The 19,147-nt window shown below is 43.0% G+C and overlaps 1 pseudogene; it reads right to left on the bottom strand.

The window, feature by feature from the left end:
• Window positions 1-3,271: 3,271 nt before the first annotated feature.
• LOC115839776 (60S ribosomal export protein NMD3 pseudogene) lies at window positions 3,272-4,783 on the bottom strand (annotated as a pseudogene).
• Between the last annotated feature and the right edge of the window lie 14,364 nt (window positions 4,784-19,147).

The following is a 19,147-nucleotide window of genomic DNA, read 5'->3' as shown; positions in this document are numbered from 1 at the left end:
AGCCTCAGAGATGCCCTCCTCCTCACATTCTGCGATTATATGGCATAAGCTTTTCCAGATTCCTAAATGTCCTTCCCTTAAGAGATGTGTGCAAAGACCTTTTGAGTCTTCACGGCCAAATGCAAATTCCTCTTCTCTTCCTGAGTTTGAAGAGCTGCTCCACTCAAAAGTTGGTTTGAAATGAGGTCTTGTGTATATTACAGGTGTGGCTTCTGGGCTGGAAGGAGTGAAGAAATCCATTTGAGCTTTTGCCTTTAGGCTGACAATATGTTTTAATTTCCATTTCACAAATGAAACAGTTGAATTTTCCGGAGCTTAAGCGACCAAGGCAAGGCCTCACTACCCTCAGCAGTTTGGTAGCCTCTACCGGCTATACGTTTATTCTCCCGGTGGGGTGTGGGAGGCAGTCACCAGAAGGGGGCCGTCACCAGAAGGGGGCAGTTCCAAGGAAAAATGTTCAAAGGGGGAGGCCAGTGCCTGCATCTTTACTCAGTTACCGTCAAAACCAATACCGCATCACAGGAGAAGCAGATGTTGGGCCAGGAACCCACAGGAGGTGCGAGGAGGGAGAGGGAGGGGTATTGAACTGCTTGAAGAGCAGTATTTGGTCACCAGATTCATAATTCCCATCCGTCTCCGAAGCCCTTGGTACCTGAGACCCTTCAGCACCTCACCCCGCATCATTGCCTTCAGATCGCAAAACTCATCGGACTGTGAAGTGAGCTGAGTAGGAATCAATTTTTTGTCTAGCCCCAGAAATTCTTTGGAATAATATGTCCAAATGGTTATCTCATCTGTTGCAATTGGCTTGAAAATATCAGAATTTCTATGAATATTTGTGAGATTTCCATGTACCATCTGGCTCCCTACATGTGAGTGTGCCTACACAGATGCCTGGATAATGTATAGGGAGCCAGCACATTTATTTTTACAGAGGGTAATTATTACAGTCTCTCCTTCCAGAAATGAGCCTTCTGTTTTATGTTTTCAGAGCGAACTTGTGAAATATTAAGATATTTTACTGCCTTAATGTTCTGAATTGTTTGCCTCTCCATCCTGCAATCTAAAACTCATTAACAGTCGAACAATTTAATCAGAATGAATCAAGTTGTGAAATGGATACACCGGCAGTTCACACAGCCATAAAGCATGGCTGAAACTTTTCTGAACAGCTTCATAAAACTTAGAGGCAGCAGGAAATAAATGATTATCCTGGACAATATCAGAGTGAACAGAACCTGGAGCCATGAACTTGGTAATTGTTCCTCCTCACTCAGCACATTTGCTAAGGCTTGGTCTTAATTCATGGGAAGGACCAGTGAGTATAGGGATTTAAATTGCCAGTCCTTCTGTAAAGTTTTTCTCAATTATAAGCATGATCAGGGAAGCAAAGTGAAAGTGGTATGTTAAGCCTGACTTTAAATTCCGGAAGTTTTCTTCTATTAAAAATAGTCCTTGGGGACGCTGGGAGGCTCCAACCCACAGTGTTTGGGGAAGACCTCAATTTCAAGAGTGACTCATTCGTTATACTTTTAAAATATCATTCATCCCAGAATTCTCTCTGCAGAGGTGGGCACGTGTGTTTGGTGGAAATGGGTTTTAGTTTCATTCCTAAGTTTGGGTTGTATTCCCATCAAATATTGTCTGACAGAGTCAGTTGTATTATGCATTTGAAGTCAAGGCCACCAGTAGGGCAACCAGTTCGTCCTCAATTGCCTGGAACCCACTGACTCTCAGGCAAATTGGGATGGTTGGTCCCATTAAAAAGTCCCAACTCCCAGATATTTCCTGGCATCAGTGCCTAAAAATTACTCTCCCTTCCAATGTAAGAATTTTGCCTACAGCTTCTTAATCAGATGATTATCCAGAATAGTGTTTTATATATATATAAAGTATATATATATATTGTTCATAACTTTTATCCCATCTTCTTCTGAGAATGAATTGAAGCAGCTATGTAGGCATCCAGCACATGTCTGGGTATTGAAGTTTCCCCATCTCTACGTGGTCAGTGAGAACTTGTGAAACAACAAAATACTCTACAGTTTTGATATTATAAGCTCAAATTGCACCACCTACACCATGCCTCTTTGTTCATTTTTTTCACTTTAGAAAGCACAGGCCTTTATTCGAAACTTCAGAATTAGGGAGTCTGATCTTAAAAAAAGGAAAATGTTCCATTCAGTACTTACTTAATTTCCTTATTTAGTGGTATATATAGGATTTATGAATTAGCTCTTAGTTCTGGCATGCTTAGTAAGTCTGATCTTGCTTACAGAAATAGGTTCTTAATACTTCATTTTCAGAACACTTTAAAACCCAAGCCAATGCTTTTCCTTCAAGGATGCGGAAGGCATTCCTCATTCAAATCTGATTCATGGTTTTATAAAGCATGAAGATCACTTTTATTACTTCATCATCTATATGCTGGATTCTAATATTCTTTTTGATGGTGATGTGTTCAGTGATAGAAACTTATAAAGAGAGAATTCCTTCTCAATTTGTAAACCAAAAATTTAAAAGCAAAATCCCTGAAGTGATAGGAAGACATTTTTATGACATAAACAGCTACTTCACTAAGCTGCTGGCACAAGCCAAAACGACAAAGGTATGAATTGTTATTTAACCTTTAAATACTGTTTGCTACAAATCTACAAATATTTTAAATATACTTTCTTCTGCAGTGAAAATTAAGAGAATCCCCAGCTTAACAGCTTTTGAAGATGCAAATATTACGAATAGAAAAGATAACTTTCCTAGTGAATATCCAATGATAAACTGAACCCTAAGGTTTCTATCCCAAGGACATAAAAATGATCTAAACTGGACTAAGTGCACGGCAAGTTCATATGAAAAATGATTCTTCAGATGCTCTTCTACTAAAGCTATCAATATAAAAAGAATCTAAAAGCTTGTTTTCTGCTTGAAGATTTAGGTAACCTCCCAGGAATCACAACTTGTGAGCTTTTAAACCCAGAGCTATAGTATGTGAAAATACTAGTGCCTCATAAAAAAGCAAGCCGATAAAATTCCATATGTAAATAAATATCAGTAATAATTACATTCTGCATAATATTTTTTAATCTAAAACTTCCAAACCATCAACCTTTTTCAGTGCTTCGAGTGAGCAATCAAAATAGTCATATTTATTCAGGTTTAAAACTACATTTCTCTTCTCTCAATATGAAGGCATAGACAGAATAGACAGTAAAATTATTTTGTCCAACATTCTGAGCCTATGGATGTGGAAACCATCTACAACATGATCTCATTAGGTCATCATCGATTCACCTTCTTCACCAGTAGCATCTTGGGGAAATGTGAAGGTCTTCAAGCATCTCAGCCAGACTAATTCGAGGTGCTCCTTCATCATCTGTGTCACTTTCCACAGGAATCGTTGAATCTCTATAAATATTCACACTTTTTCTAATTGCCTCATCTTCCAGATCTTCAAGGAAATCTGGGTATTGCCTTTCATCATCTGTATCCATGTTTTCTCTATCTCTTGCAAGCTCTTTCAGTTTCCAGTTTCTAAGACACTGACGTTTGGTACGGTCATAGCTCTTCTTGATTAGCACCACATCTAGGACTCTATCTGATTTCATTTTGTTGATACGCTCATCATTTAAGTTACAGTTGGCCAGATCAAACCCCAACACCAGGTCTCCAGGATTCAGAAGATGTCCCAAATGAGTGCGTCAAAAATACTGTTTATCTGTACTCATTTCAGATGTTTTCTGTACCCAGACTTCCCCGAGGTTATGCTTTTATGATACCATTCCAGCACCTGCAGTGCGTTTTAGATCTCGGACTATGCTGCATTCCATAACAATAAACTCCTCTAGCTGTTTGGGATGTGGCAGAAACTATTGAAAGGGTGACTCCAGAAAGCGTTCCCATCAATATCTGCAACTTGTAGGGTATTTGGATCTATGAGATGGATGACGCTGGTTACTCGAATACACACACAAATCTGGTTCATGTTTCCCAGGATTTGTGCCAGTTTTGCAGACAGACAAACAACATTATCCTTGCATATTGGAACAATTTCCACAGAAAAGGTGCTTTTGTAATTGTATGTGTTACTATGGATATCCTGAGAGATCAGTCTCTGTGAGGCTTTGTATCTAGTGGGAACAGTACACTGAAGAAATTCTACCATCTTCTGAGCATGTTGTTTTGAGGAATAATAGAAATCCAGCCCATCATGAATCTCTTTGATACGAAGTGTATTCCGGTGCATGCCATATTTCAAAATCAGCTGTTCTAGACAGTAGAAAGTTCTTTTGTGCAAAGTCTTTTGCCTGACTTGAACCACAGCCTTCCAGAAATCCTTAGCTTCCACTCTATGGCAATCTCCACACATCTGGGCCTGAACAACATAATCCACCACAAACACTTGCTGAAGGATAGCACCATTCATCACCTCTTTCTGAAGAGTTAGTTTAACTTTAAGTCTCTTAGAACGGGGCTCAGTCCAAACAAAGCTTGCATCTACAAGACGTACGTTACTCAGAGGGGCTTTGAATATTTTCAAACACAAAGCAAGAAGTTCCTTGGATTCTAAGGCACATTGTGCCCAAGTTCCTGGTGGCTGGAAATATCTTTGACATTGTTTGCAGAAAGATAGAGAGACTTGTTTCGGAATGCCTTGGCTGATATCTACTTTACTTCGCAGACAAGCCACACAAATACTGGCAGGATTTGGACTAATCGGGGCACCACGGTTGCAGCACAAGATGTGTCCAGGTGTGTGCTTCACGGGTTCTGTCATATACTCCATTTTTCTGTATATCTTAGCGCCTCTGGGCCAGACCCAGATGTGCTGAAAAACCGCGGCAGGACTAGTTCCTATTGCCCAGTTCTTATTTTGTAATTTGCACCAGCAAAGCACCATTCCTATTCCACACAGGCTCGTGCGGCCCAAATATAGAAGCCCTTACAGTCTCGTCACTCCGTTTTCTTTCTCACTATTAAGCTCTCACTTTCAGGGTTGGGTTTATTGGACAGACCTGGGCTTCTCAACATCCATTCGTACTCTTTTGACTGCTCAATCAGATGAATTCTAACTTCACCACCTCCTAGCTGTGTCACCGTGGACAAACGCTGTCCCACATTATGCCTCAGTTTTCTCCTCTGTGAAGTGAAGATAGTAATACTGAAGCTGTAGAGTTGCCATATGGGTCACCATATGTACAACCCATAAGGGAGAAGTACTTTGGGTGTCAGAACATGCCTGACCATGATTTGGCCAAGTCCAGCTGGGAGCTCTGGGCTGTCTCTGGCAGGCAGGGGTCCATTAGTGACTGATTGAGACATGCTGATTTTAGTGTAAGCACAAACTTCTAATCCACGATTTCAGGGGCCCCTCATGACCCACGGCTAGAGAGTCACCATCAGAGAAAGGGCCTGCTCAGTTCTTTGTGAGTTATTTCTTGACTTGTGGAATGATAATTTTATCGCGCTTTGTACATAGGACAATCCCTTCCCAGTTCCCTGAGATTTTGGTTTACCTGGGTTTACTTCTGAATACTTCCTCTAACTACCCCTCATTGGATTCATCAAGATTTGGAAGTGATATGGGTTATTTCTGTTTGTTTAGTGGCTACCTTTAACATTTTAACATGCATACTTCTATTAACAAATAACAAAGTTTCTCAGTATTTTATCCTTCTTTTAAACTATGAGATCATTAAAACATTACACATAGCCAGCAGTAACAATAACATTTTGGCAATGTTATTTCATCTAACCCTCTCATTATTACTATTATTACTATTGTTATTATTATTATGGAATATTTTATAGAAAATCCCAGATGTCATGTCTCACCACTTAGAAATACTTAGCCGACAAGAAAATTTTCCCCTTAATATAACCACTATGCCATTATCAGCAAACAAAATGAGCAATAATTTCTTAATATGATCACATATCCTTTCCATACTTAAATTTCTCCAGTTGTCCCCAAAATCTTTTTACAGATGGTTTGTTTGAATAAGTGGCCAAATGTGGTTTGCATATCACAGTTATATTTTGAAGAAAACATAAAATGCCCTATGGCCTGGATTTTGCATGTTCTTTTACTTGGTGTCCTATAATTTGTTCTTTTATTCCCTGAGGTATTATAAACTTGTGTTTAAATTCAGTGACTATTTGAAATTCAGGACTTTTTGTGTAGTAACACTTCAGAGATGTTTCTGTGTACTGATTGCATCACATCAAGAGGCACAGAAATATCTGGTGTCCCATGGTTTTATTGATACTAAGATTGATCAGGGTTCAGGTGGTAGCAGCTAAGTCTCTCATTATGAAGTTCTCCATAAAACTTTGCACAAAATGCTTTTAATTATTTTTAACTTTTTAAAGTTTTTTAAAATTTTTAAATTTAAATTTAAATTTTTGGCTGCATTGGGTCTTCACTGCTGTGCACGGTCTTTCTCTAGTGGCGGTGAGCGAAGGCTGCTGTTCGTTGTGGTGCGGGTTCTTCTCATTGTGGTGGCTTCTCTTGTTGCAGAGCACGGGCTCTAGGGGAGCAGGCTTCAGTAGTTGCAGCACATGGGATCAGTAGTTGTGGCGCATGGGCTTAGTTGTTCCGTGGCATGTGGGATCTTCCTAGACCAGGGTTCGAACCCCTGTCCCCTGCATTGGCAGGAGGATTCTTAACCACTGTGCCACCAGGGAAGTCCCCGTAATGCTTTTTAAAAAAAATTGTTAAATATATATAACATAAAACCTGTCATTTAAACTATTTTAAAGTGCATTGTTCTGCGGCATTAAGCAGATCCACAATGTTATATAACGATCGCCACTATCCATTTCCAGAACTTTTTCATCATCTGAAACTGAAACTCTTTACTCATTAAACAATAACTCCCCATTTCTCCTCCTCTCCGGCTCCTGGCAACTACCATTCTCCTTTCTGTCTCTATGAATTTCCCTCTTCTAGGTACCTCATATAAGTGGAATCATACAGGACTTGTCCTTTTGTGGCTGGCTTATTTCCCTTACCATAATGTCCCCAAGGTTCATCTGTGTTGGAGCATGTGTCAGAATTTCATTCCTTTGTATGGCTGAATACTATTCCATTGTATAGATGGCCACGTTTTGTCTATCCGTTCACCTGTTTATGGACACTTGGGTTGATTTTGGCTATTGTGAATACTGCTGCTATGAACATGGGTGCACTCACTTAATGCTTTTATTATTCACCGATGATATTTGTCTGGATCCATCATAGGCATAGCTCGTTTTCCTGTGCTTGGCTTTATTATGCTTTGCAGATATTGCATATTTACAAATTGAAGTTTTGGGCAACCCTGCATTGAACAAGTCTACTGGTGCCATTTTTCAAACAGCATTTGCTCACTTTGAGTCTCTGTGTCACATTTTGGTAATTTTCACGATATTTGCAACTCTTTCATTGTTATCACATTTGTTATGGTGATCTGTGATCAGCGATCTTTGATGTTACTATTGTAATTTTTTGTTGTTTTGTAATTTAATTAAAGTATGTACATTGTTTTTTAGATATAATACTGTTGCACACTTAATAGACAACAGTAAACATAACTTTTACATGTACTGGGAAACCAAAAAATTCATGTGACTCACTTTATTGGAATATTTGCTTTATTGTGGTGGTCTGGAACTAAACTTGCAATATCTCTGAGGTGTGCCTGTATTTCATTTTAGGTCACACAATGGTGATTTTCTAATATTTTCTTTTTACATACCAATTTTCAGAATAATGGTTTGATGTACCAGTATCCCACAAAGGTGACCAATGAGGTTTTGGGTTTTGTAGCAGTCTTTTTTTTTAGCTCCTCGAGTTAGTTCTTCTGTTCTTTGACGCAGCTTCGGTAGCCTTTTGTCACTTCTTTGATTTCTGGCACAACAAAGTGTCCCAGACTCATCTTGTATATTTCCTACCTGAAGGGAAAAATCTCCTTTTCTCTGTTGTGCTCACCACTCTGCTCTCAATACTTCACTTCTGGACAGCAAATGTGTGAGTTTTTCCCACATCGAGCAATTCTCCAATTCTCTGTGGACACCATTGGAGTGTCCTACAATTTAATTCAATTCTGACACTATCTACCTGGAGATAGCATCAGATCTCCCAGGGGCTCAATCCCACAAGACCCTCTCTTCTCCCACTTCAGACAGAAATTGCGAGTCCAGGTTGTCACCTGTGCTTCTGATTGACTATAAGTTGGAGGTTCCCATCACCCCTCCTCATGTTCAGTATTTACTAGAATGGTTCATAGAACTCAGGGAAACATTTATGTTTATCTGTTTATTGTAAAGGATGCAATTCAGGCATACCCAGATGAACGAGATGCATAGGGCAAGATATGGGGGAAGGGGTGTGGAGATTCCATGTCCTCTTTTTAAAAATATTTATTCATTTAGGCTGCACTGGCTCTTCGTAGCGGCACACGGGATCTTCGTCGCGGCATGCGAACTCTTAGTTGCAGCATGCATGAGGGATCTAGTTCCCTGACCAGGGATCGAACCTGGGCCCCCTGCATTGGGAGCGTGGAGCCTTACCCACTGCGCCACCAGGGAAGTCCTCCATGTCCTCTTCACACAGGCATGCCACCGGCCCCCCCCCCCCGCCAGCACCTCCATGTGTTCACCAGCCAAAAAGCTCACCAAACCCTGTACTTTTAGAGATTTTTAATGGAGGCTTCATTTTGTAGGCATGATTGGCCATTGGGTCCAATTCAATGTCCAGAGGTTGGGGTGAAGCTGAAAGTTCCAGTGCTCTAGTCACATGGATAGTTCCTCTGGTGACAAGCCACTATCTGGTGGTTATCTAGGGGCTTTCAGAAAATCACCTCATTAACGTAAGCTCAGGTGGGTTTGAAAGGGGTTTGTTAAGAATAACAAACGAGGGGCTTCCCTTCCCTGGTGGCGCAGTGGTTGAGAGTCCGCCTGCCGATGCAGAGGACACGGGTTCGTGCCCCGGTCCGGGAAGATCCCATATGCTGCGGAGCGGCTGGGCCCGTGAGCCATGGCCGCTGAGCCTGCGCGTCCGGAACCTGTGCTCCGCAGCGGGAGAGGCCATAGCAGTGAGAGGCCTGCGTACCCCCCCCCCCAAAAAAAAGAATAACAAATGATACTCCTTCCACCTTTATAATTCTTATCACTTAGGAAATTCTAAGGATTTTAGGAGCTCTGTGCCAGGAATGGGGATGAGACAATATATATTTCTTACTATAAGTCACAATATCATGCTACTCATTTCTGAAATCAGCCATTTTTCCAATGAGACTTGGTTCTTTTGGGGTATGGTACTTAGACACCACAATCTGGGTACTTGGTGTGCCCACTGCTAGAGGCTTGTCATTGTTTCAGGCTTTTTGGTAAAGAGAGCTAAAACGTATGTTTTCTTAAAGAGAAAAGTTATAAATTCATCCTGATATTTTAAATTCAAAATTAGGATCATAGTCTTCTTACTCCTTTGATTGCTCCAGAAGGAGCAATGTGAAAAGTTCAAGTTTTATACTTGTATATCTTTTATAATGAAAATCTTGGTTCTGTTAAATTAACATAATTATTTTATTCTAGAATATATCTATAGTGGTTTCAAAATAATATCAACATTTATATGATAAGATTGGACATAGTTTCAGATTTCTTTTTTCTTTCTTTTTTCTTCTGTTTTTTTCTTAGATTATATCCCATTAGGGATGTACAATCAAACATTGCGCTTTAATATCAATCAAAGTAAATTTTGTCCCTCTAGTGTGTGTACCACCACCGTGATAGGCACTTAGGCTCATTTGTTTCAGTGTGCTTTCAATTTTTAGGATTTGTTTCTTTTTTGAACAAAGAAAAAATTAAAAAGTTCTAAAGTAAAAATAAAACAAAAACTCTATGTAATATATGTTACATAATATATATTATATTTTAATTACGTATAATAGATATATCCACAGAAGTATTGCTTCCGTCCTTTCCTCTTCTGTTTCTTCCTTCCTAATGAAATGTAACCGTTTTCATTAGTTTTTGGCTTGTGCTTCAACTGTTTCCTTTTGAAATTATGCCGCCGCCACACCCACCACACACACACTGTCTCTTTTCTTAGACAAAAGATGCATGCCTTTTAGTGTGCTTGGTACTGTGCTGTGCTGCTACCCTACGTGTTGGGCGTATGGGTTATTTGCATCATTTAGCTGTTATGATCAATGCTGAAATCAATAGCCTTGTGATTACATTGCGTTGCATTTTTGCCACTGTGTCTTTGGGATAGGTTGTTAGAAATGGATTACTGGGTTAAAGGGCAAATGCAGAGTAAATTTGTTAGGCAGTGCCCAATTCCCGTCTATAGAGCTTTACCATTGTGCACCCCTGTAACCCTGCAACGTGTGAGCCCGCCTGTTTCTCCACAGCATCAGCATTATGAAGAGAGCACATTGTAACACTGCTTTAGCTACTAGGAACGGTTACAACATTAATTTTTATCTTGAGGTTCCCGTACCACATGGAAAGTACAAATTTGGACTCCTCACCTCCGTATGTTGGGGTTTTTATTTCTTGGAGGATGGGGGAGACTTTCCCCCCACCTAGAGCCTCATCAGATTGCAGTATTTCTCTGATACTTCCTAGGGTGGGAATTTTCTAGTCACATTTTGTTGGAGGGGCAACCTTTGGAGGCCCCTCTATTATGCTATGCTGTGTCTCAGTTTGGGACACAGACAAGGCCCAGACCCCTGTCCTCATTTGGGTGTTCTGCCCTCAGCCCTGAGCTGTGGAGCCTATATCTGGATCTATTACTTACTTGGGCACCAAGTTTTCATCTTCTGTGTTTATCACTGTGGTTTTGAAGGCCCTCTTTAATTCTGGTACCTGGAGATTTCTCTTCCTTTCTTTACAGCCTATCTGTATACGGTATTTTCTGCTTACATTTTATGTACGCATTTCTATGTCTAATGGATGGGAGGGGGTTCTTCACAATCTCAGGTCTCCATGTTGCTGGAGGAAACTCAATGCAGATTTTTATAAAAGTTATGCCAAAGCAGGGAAGTAAAATGGAAATTGGGAGTGAAGGGATTATTTGCTATGCAGAAGTATCCTTTAAGAGTGGACTTCTCCTAGTGTGTTGAAACTAAAATTTTTTCTGTAACCAAATAGAGTTTGTAAATATTATCTAAAATGGGGTATACCTGTTATGCAAAGATGCTGTCTCTCTCCCAGATGTGAGGACACTGGGCCATGGGCTACACACTTTTGCAGTGTAGGCCTGATCAGAGAGAAAAAAAAAAAACCACTAAATTATCTTTTTGGCCTCATTCCGAAGTTCAAACTCCAAACACACCACAAAACATACTATACCAGATAGGCCTCTGGGAGCCAAGGACCTGGTATGAACAAGAAGGGCAATACAAGATTATTTCAGTCTAAGGAGAGAGATTGAACTGAGCTATGTGTGTAAAAGAGACAGTTGTAGGCAACAGGAATGCAATCAAGAGGCCTGGGCTTTGCTTCACTGTGAACTTAGGTCATTTGTACCCAACCGTCTAGCTGCCCATTCATTTCTCTACCCATCCGTCTATTCAGCTATTTATTTACCCATTCAAATACCAATCTAGCCTTCCATCAATTCATCTGTCCATCCATCCATCTAAACATTCATCCACCTGTCCATTAATCCATCTATCCACCTGTCCATCCATCCATCCATATATCCATCATTACCAAACACCCACAGTTACTAGGGACTAGAACCCAAATATGAAAGACACTGTCTCTCCCTCCATGGGACTTGGTGTGTTATGGGTAGAATGTCATACAAATAATTACTGTGTAATAAGATAATGACTTCAGAGGAGCCCTATCGCCTCTGTGCTGAGAGTGAGAGCACTTTAGCTTGTCTAGAGTCAGGAAAGTCTTCTCGGACGAAGCCTTTGAGTCAGATTCAAACTCAGGCTTGAGTTCAGACCTGAGCAGGGAGTTGCCCATTACCTCTGGCCTCAAGTTCCACCTCACCTATGCAAGGGTGGCATGGGGCCAAATGACATCCATCTAAAGATCTGTGCTTTCATGAGTGGCAGCTGAAGATTTTGTACTGGGCACCAACAAGAGGCATGGAGGGCTAGTGGGGAAGCAGAGCCAGTTCAAAACTTGGCTGAGATTGGGGCGTCCCATCTCTGAGGGGCCCCCAGACTTTGTCCAAGAACTGGTTATTGCCCATGGGTAGCTGGAGGAAAAGCTCGCTGTCCCCAGTTACTTGTTTCCTGGGACAAGGCTAGAAGTGGGCTTTCCAGACTTGTTCTGGGCCCTGGGCCCATTGTCTGGAGTGTGACAGGAACCCCATGAATTTTAATAGCCTCCATTCAGAGTGATTAAAACCTTAATGAAATTTAATTATCTTGATGTTAAGCATTTTGTGTTAAGTTATTGCATTCTGACCACTCATTGTTCGCTGCAAGCTCAGGGCAGCATACCTGCCTCTGCCTTAATGGAAAGGAAAGTTGAATATATTTAAATGAAATTTCCCCCAAAATAATTGCCTTCAGTGAAACACCAAGCAGTCATCAGGATTCAATTTATGAATCGGGCGGCTGCAGATGAGAGCTACTGTGTTGGGAATGGTTTTCATTAATCCAGGGTCTCCAGAAGGAGCAATGTGAAAAGTTCAGAATGTAAGTGACAGGTGTTTATGGTTCGCAATTGCATTAAACAGGCTCTTAAACGCAGGTTAAAGGCCTCCGTGAAATATAGAATATACCTTAAAATGTGGCCTAAATTTTTGCCATTTTGGACTTTGCATTACTTACCTACAGAATTAGCAGGGCTTTCGGTTAATCAACTGTCGGCGTAAATTGTGGTTGAGCAAAATGCTCAACCTGTATAAATACCGGTAAGCACAGTTTGCTTGGCCTGTTGCATTTTTTTTTTTTCTTTCTTCTTCCCTTGGGCCTTCCAAAGGCCTTCAGCTGATGGAGAGCTTTTAATTTCACATTTTGGCCCCCACCGCAGGTGATAAACAAAGGTTTCCCCGCTGCTCTGGCTGGGGTCAGTTATCCAGCCTCCCTCCCCGTAATCACACACAAAAGGTGCCTGAGATCCACAGCTAATTTGCGGCCTCTGTTTAGCAGAATTTAATAGCAGGTATTACTGCTGCCGCGGTAATTAAGGACCTTTGTCAATAAGACGGAATAGATGGCCACACTTGGTTGTAATCAGTGGGCTCTCGAGAGCCAGAGGAGTGAAAAGGGAGAGAAGCAATCCATTCTGTGAATAACACAGTCCTCGACGGCCTCCCTCCCTCCCAGGTCGGGCAGTGGAATAATAATTCCCCAGGCAATGAAAGTACAGGAATAAAAGTACTTACCCTCCAGCCGGTGATTTTTTTTTGACTTTTTATTTACTCTACTGAGCTTTCTTATTTGCTCCAGGCTGCATCTGATGAAGCATTGTTTAAACAGCACAGAGCAAAATGGATGTAGGGAGGTGGGGAGAGGAGGAGGAATTTTAACCAGGTGGCAGGGAGGCGCCCCGCTTTAAGGTGGATAGCCATTCGGTTTATCAATTATTTCTCTGGGATACAGGAAAAAAAAAAAAGACAAAACCAAGTGGCTTCGTGAAGAGGTGGAGGGTGTCATTTAGAGCTGTCTCTGAACATAGTCATTCAGCTCTAAATGGGTCGCCTGTAACAAGCGTGAAGTGAACTTGGGGGAGCATCGTCACCCTCCGCCTCGTCCCTAATGTACCACTGAATGGCCCGGCGGAGGGGGCGGCCGGGGAGGGGCGGGGGCAGGGGCTGGCGGCCACAATTCAAAGAGACCTTCAAGGTGTGTGCCCCTCATAGTAATTGGAGAGGAAGCTGCCTTTCCCTCGCCGATTCCCTGCCTTTTTACTGGTTTTAACAAGCATGATGCTTTTAATAGTGCTTTGAGTACCATCTCTTTATACGCCGCTCCCTTTTTAAAGCAGCTTTAACTATACTCTTTCTGTCGCTAATGTCTGAAAAACTTCTACCTTTAATCATTCCCCGATGAGGTGGCAAACAAGCGGCCCCTCTCCTTTAGCAATTTCGGCCGGGTAGTCGCTGCTGGCTGGGCAGGGAGTGGGCGGCGGCCGAGGGAGCAGGGGGGCTGCGAGGGTGTGGATTGTGGGGATCTGACGCCAGGTCCAGAGCTGGGGGACATCCAAGGGGCTTCTTGTTAGGGGAGGGCCGGGGGTCAATTTGAAATGCTCAGATCTGCAAGGTGGAAGACAAAAATCCATTTGACCACTGTTAACAATCCACTTGGATTTGGTTAATTTAAAAAGATTGAAATTAGTTTTGTGGCTGTTCCAGGACACCTCCCCTTGCCCACCCCCAATCCAACACGCACAGTTTGCTTCTTTCCCAGTTAGGAGCCAATCCCAAACTGGGCTGATGAGTGAGGTCTTTCTGTGAGATGAGCTTAAAGCGTTTCACGTACACCTCTGGACTGCTGAGGGATTCAGGATGGGCTGGTTCCCAGTGCAGGCTCATAAATACAAGTGGAGAATGAGGGGTCCGTCCACCCTCCTGAGAGCAGCACATGCGCACACACGCAGCTTTTGGGTCCCTCAAAAGTGGCAGAGGTGAGGCCAGGAGCTGTAGGGCCTCTGGGAAGGCAGGGGCAGGACGGGGGCAGGGAGAGACGTGGTAGTCCCTGTTTCCTCATCCATTCCATCTTCGGCTTCTGAACATGGGCTTCTCTTTCTGGAACGATTTGTCAAACCAAAGTTCAGCAGATGTTTTAGAGGTGAAAACCTTCCCAGAGAGTCTCTCAGGGAGTGGAGGAGACGGGGCTTCTTTACAGCTTCTAAGCATCCCTTCTCCAAAGATGTCACCCTGGAAAGCATCCCGTTGGTCCCCTTCTGTCCACGCTTGAGGCTTCAAGTCCCGACTCTGGAGCAGTATAGCTCAGCTTGTTAAGCCAGTTTTCTTATCTGTAAAACGCAGGTGAGAATTGCTTCTACCTTCTCAGAGGGGTTTGTGAGGGTCCACAAGGTGATGCTGGTAAGACACTCAGACTCACTGCCTGAGGCAGAGGGAGGCATCCTGTGCATGTTGGACGTTGTTTTTCCTCTAAGGGTTCATTGGATTTTCTTAATTATCTGGAGGATGGGGGTGGGCTTGCTCCCTGATCCTGGGGCTCAGGACAGCAGAGCATGTTGTGGGTTTCCAACAGCTGTTGAGTTGTAACTGTGCCAACATACTTATACCCCCAGGCAGCCACGGGGTTAGGGATCACTTAGGAAAGTTGTGCTTTGCACAAAATCGCAGGAGAGAAGTGAGTGCAGAGGTGGCTGGCCAAAGAAAGAGGAGACATCTTTCCCAGGTCTGCCCTCCTCAGGGCCGTGAGAGGAGGGATGCTGTCGCAGGCTGAATTATGCCCCCTAAAGATACAGTGGGCCCGCCATGTCCCTGGGGTTCTGCATCCACGGATTCAACCAATGGTGGATCCAAACTATTTGAAAAAAAAAATCCAGAGTTTCAAAAGCAAACTTTGAATTTTCCACGCTCTGTCAACTATTTACATAGCATTCACCTTATGTTTACAACTATTTACACAGTATTTATATTGTATTTATAACTGTTTACATAGTATTTACATTGTATTAGGTATTATAAGTAATCTAGAGATGACTGTAAGTATAATGGAGGATGTGCATAAGTTATAAGCAAATACTAGGCCATTTTATACAAAGGGGTTGAACATCCTTGGATTTTGGTATCCACGGAGGGTCCTGGAACCAATCCCCGGTCATCTGTGGATGTTACCTTACAAAAAAAGGTTTTTCCCCCCAGTCTTATTGAGATATAATTGACTTATAACATTTGTATAAGTTTAAGGTGTACAGCATAATGCTTTGATATATGTGTATATTATGAAATGATTACCGTAAGTTTAGTTAACAAACATCACCTCACATAGTCATAAGAAATTTTTTTCCCTTGTGAAAAGAACTTTCAATATCTACTCTCTTAGCACTTTTCAAATCTACAATACAGTATTGTTAGCTATAGTCACCGTGTTGCACGTTATATCCTCAGAATTTACTCATTTTATAACTGGAAGTTTGCACATTTTGACCACCTTTACCCATTTTCCCCATCCCTTACCTCTGGCAACTACTAATCTGTTCTCTATTTCTGAGTTTGGGGTTTTAAGATTTTACATATACTGTAAAGCAATTATACGCCAATAAAAATGTTAAGAAAAGATTTTACATATAAGTGAGATCGTACAGTATTTGTCTTCCTCTGCCTGACTTATTTGACTTAGCATAATGCCCTCAAGGTCCATTCATATTGTCACAAATAGCAGGATTTTCTTCTTTTTTCATGGCCGGATAGTATTCCATTGTATATATGCACCACATTTTCTTTATCCATTCATCTGTCAGTGGACACTTAGGCTGTTTCCATGTCTTGGCTATTGTAAATAATGCTACAATGAACATGGGAGTGCAGATGTCTCTTTGGGATAGTGACTTTGTTTTCTTTGAAGTGGGATTGCTAGGTCCTACGGTAGTTTCTCATTTTAATTTTTTGAGGATGGTCCATACCGTTCTTTATAGTGGCTGCACCAATTTACATTCCCACCAACAGGGCACAAGGGTTCCGTTTCTCCACACGCTCTCCAGCATTTGTTATCTCTTTGCTTTTTGATGATGGCCATTCTGACAGGTGTGAGGTGAAAAAGTCTTTTCAGATGCAATTAAGTTAAGGACCTCTAGATGGGGAGATTATTCTGGATTATCTGGGTCGACCCTAAATACAACCACACATGTCTTAATAAGAGGGGCAGAGGAAGATTCAACACAGACAGATGAGCAGAAGGCAGTGTGGAGATGGAGGCCAGATTGGGGAGATGCTGCCATAAGTCAAGGAACGCCAGCGGCCACCAGAAGCTGGAAAAAGTGAAGAATGGACTCCCTAGAGCCTGCAGAGGGGGCGCAGCCCTGCTGACACCTTGATTTTGGCTTCTGGCCTCTAGAACTATGAGAGGATAGATTTCTCTTGCTTGAAGCCACCCACTGTATGATAATCAATATAGCAGCTACGGAAAACTAACACCGATGCCTGGTGGAAGGTCCTTTTCCATAAATGAGTCAAGTGAACGCTTGAAGAGAAGGAGAAAAGGTTCTGTGCCCTGGGCATCGTGGCCAGGATTTCTGATACCTGTGCGATTGTGTGGTGGTGTCACTCAGGGGCATTGACTGTGGGGTGCACTGCATTCCAGCCTCAGGGAAAGGGGTGTCGGGCAGGCATGAGTGACCCTGGGGAATGGGCTAAGGTTTCCGGAGCAGGGCTCTGCCAGGCCTGCTCACTGGCTCTCACTGGCTCAGCCACAGGGGAGGGCCAAGGCTGTGGGCTGCAGGTCTTAGGACAGACCTGGGAAGCCTCACTCCATTTAATGAAAGGAACATATGGAAAAACACGACAAAAATACACACCAGCATCTTTGTGGGCGATTTCTCATGCAGAAGTGAGTATGCTTTCTCATGTCATGTAAAGAAATGTTGTCATCAGTCTGTGCAGCACCGTGCTCATTGATCTCATTCCTTTACACAATAGCCTTAATACTGCGGAATACATCGTTTGGTTACGGGTTAGACTGTTTCCCCTGTGTCAGTGGTAAACTCCACTTTTTCATATTTGGATAGCGAGTCTAATTCATAGCACAATGGAGTTTGCAGTGCAGATAGGATTTACTTCTTGACTGATTTTTTGTTAATATTTATTGGGCACTCGATCCGTGTTATGAGGATGAAACGAGAGACTGTGGCTTAGGGGAGGCAAGAAACTTGCCCAAGACACCCCGTGGTGGTGTCCCCAGGCTATGCACACACGTAGCCATCCGACTGCAGAGTTTAGCTCTTAGCTCCCCTGCTTTCGGAAGCCAAGGGCGCAAATCGCATCTGGGATTGTGATGTTTTGTTGGAAGACCTAGAAGTGCTTCTGCAGACGGCACCCCTCCAGAGCCCGTCCTGGGCCCAGCTACGTCTTCCCTGCCAGGTCTGGGCAGAGTACGTGGCACATGGGGCCCCAAGGAGTGTTTGCTATTTTGTGCTGAATTATCACCGGCAATTAGAAAGGCACTTCTAAATACAAGCCGAAATCAAGTTTGGCAGAATTTAGAGGAACAAAGCATATTCTTTCAGCTCCAGTAAGGAGGATTGTCAATTTGTTCCAGAAGCAAAGTAATTAAAGGACAATGTTCACCAGATGGACGTTATGGTTTAGTGCAGTTCTGACAAAATCCCCAGCAGATCTGAATATTGGTGTTCAGAGTGGAGGATGGGCGAGAGAGGATTTCTGCTGCTGGAGGGAGCCTGTGGGCTATAACCCACCACCCCCTGGGCCCTCCCTCAGTGCCTTTGCTCCACAGCTGGCTCCTAAGTGAAGAGAATTCCTGCTGTCCTGCAAGTCCAGGCAAGAGGACCGGGCCAGACGGGAGGCCAGAGCCGTGTGCCGTGAGAGCCCATTTTGGTTTTGCACCCCGTGCAGAGCACTGGCTGGGGCTTGGCTGTGTTTGTATGAGCTGCAGATACCAAGCCCGCGTCTGGATGGTGAGGTCGGTAGTGCGGGCACAAGGCTATGTAGCGGAGGCTGCAGTTCAGGCAGCTGGGTGAGTCCCAGCTGTGTGACCCACGGCAAATGTCTTAACTGCTCTGAGCTGCAGTTTCTCTACTGGGAAAGGAGGAGAAAAATTTGGCAATCTTATGACGTTGTTGAGAAGCTGAACTACGATAAAACTCATACGGTGCCTGGAGTAGTGTCTGGCCTGGGTAGTAATGCTCCAGCCGGGTTTGATGCTTTTATTAACTCTGGAAAGAGCAGTGTTCTCTGAGTTGGCAGACCTGGGACAAGCCCCGTTCCTGCCCCTCAGCAAGGCCCTCTCTGTGCCTTGGTCTCCTCATCTGTAAGCCGTGGCGGGTAACGAGGAGTATCTTGAGGGATGATTAGGAAGGTTAAATGGGAACCTTCGTCGAAAGCATCGGGCTCACGTAACCCCCTAACATACAGGCGCTGCTTCCGTCTCTGCACGCCTTCTACAGCTTAAGGAAATTTGCTGTTTCGGCAGGTTCTTCCTTGTCTCCGATCTTGAATTTTTAGGCAGCTGTTGAAGCCCGTTGACTCCATCTGCCAGGT

Source organism: Globicephala melas, chromosome 16 (assembly GCF_963455315.2).
Source record: "Globicephala melas chromosome 16, mGloMel1.2, whole genome shotgun sequence".
Lineage (NCBI taxonomy): Eukaryota > Metazoa > Chordata > Mammalia > Artiodactyla > Delphinidae > Globicephala > Globicephala melas.
The sequence above is the reverse complement of the archived record's forward strand: the minus strand, read 5'-3'. Positions and strand labels throughout refer to the sequence as shown.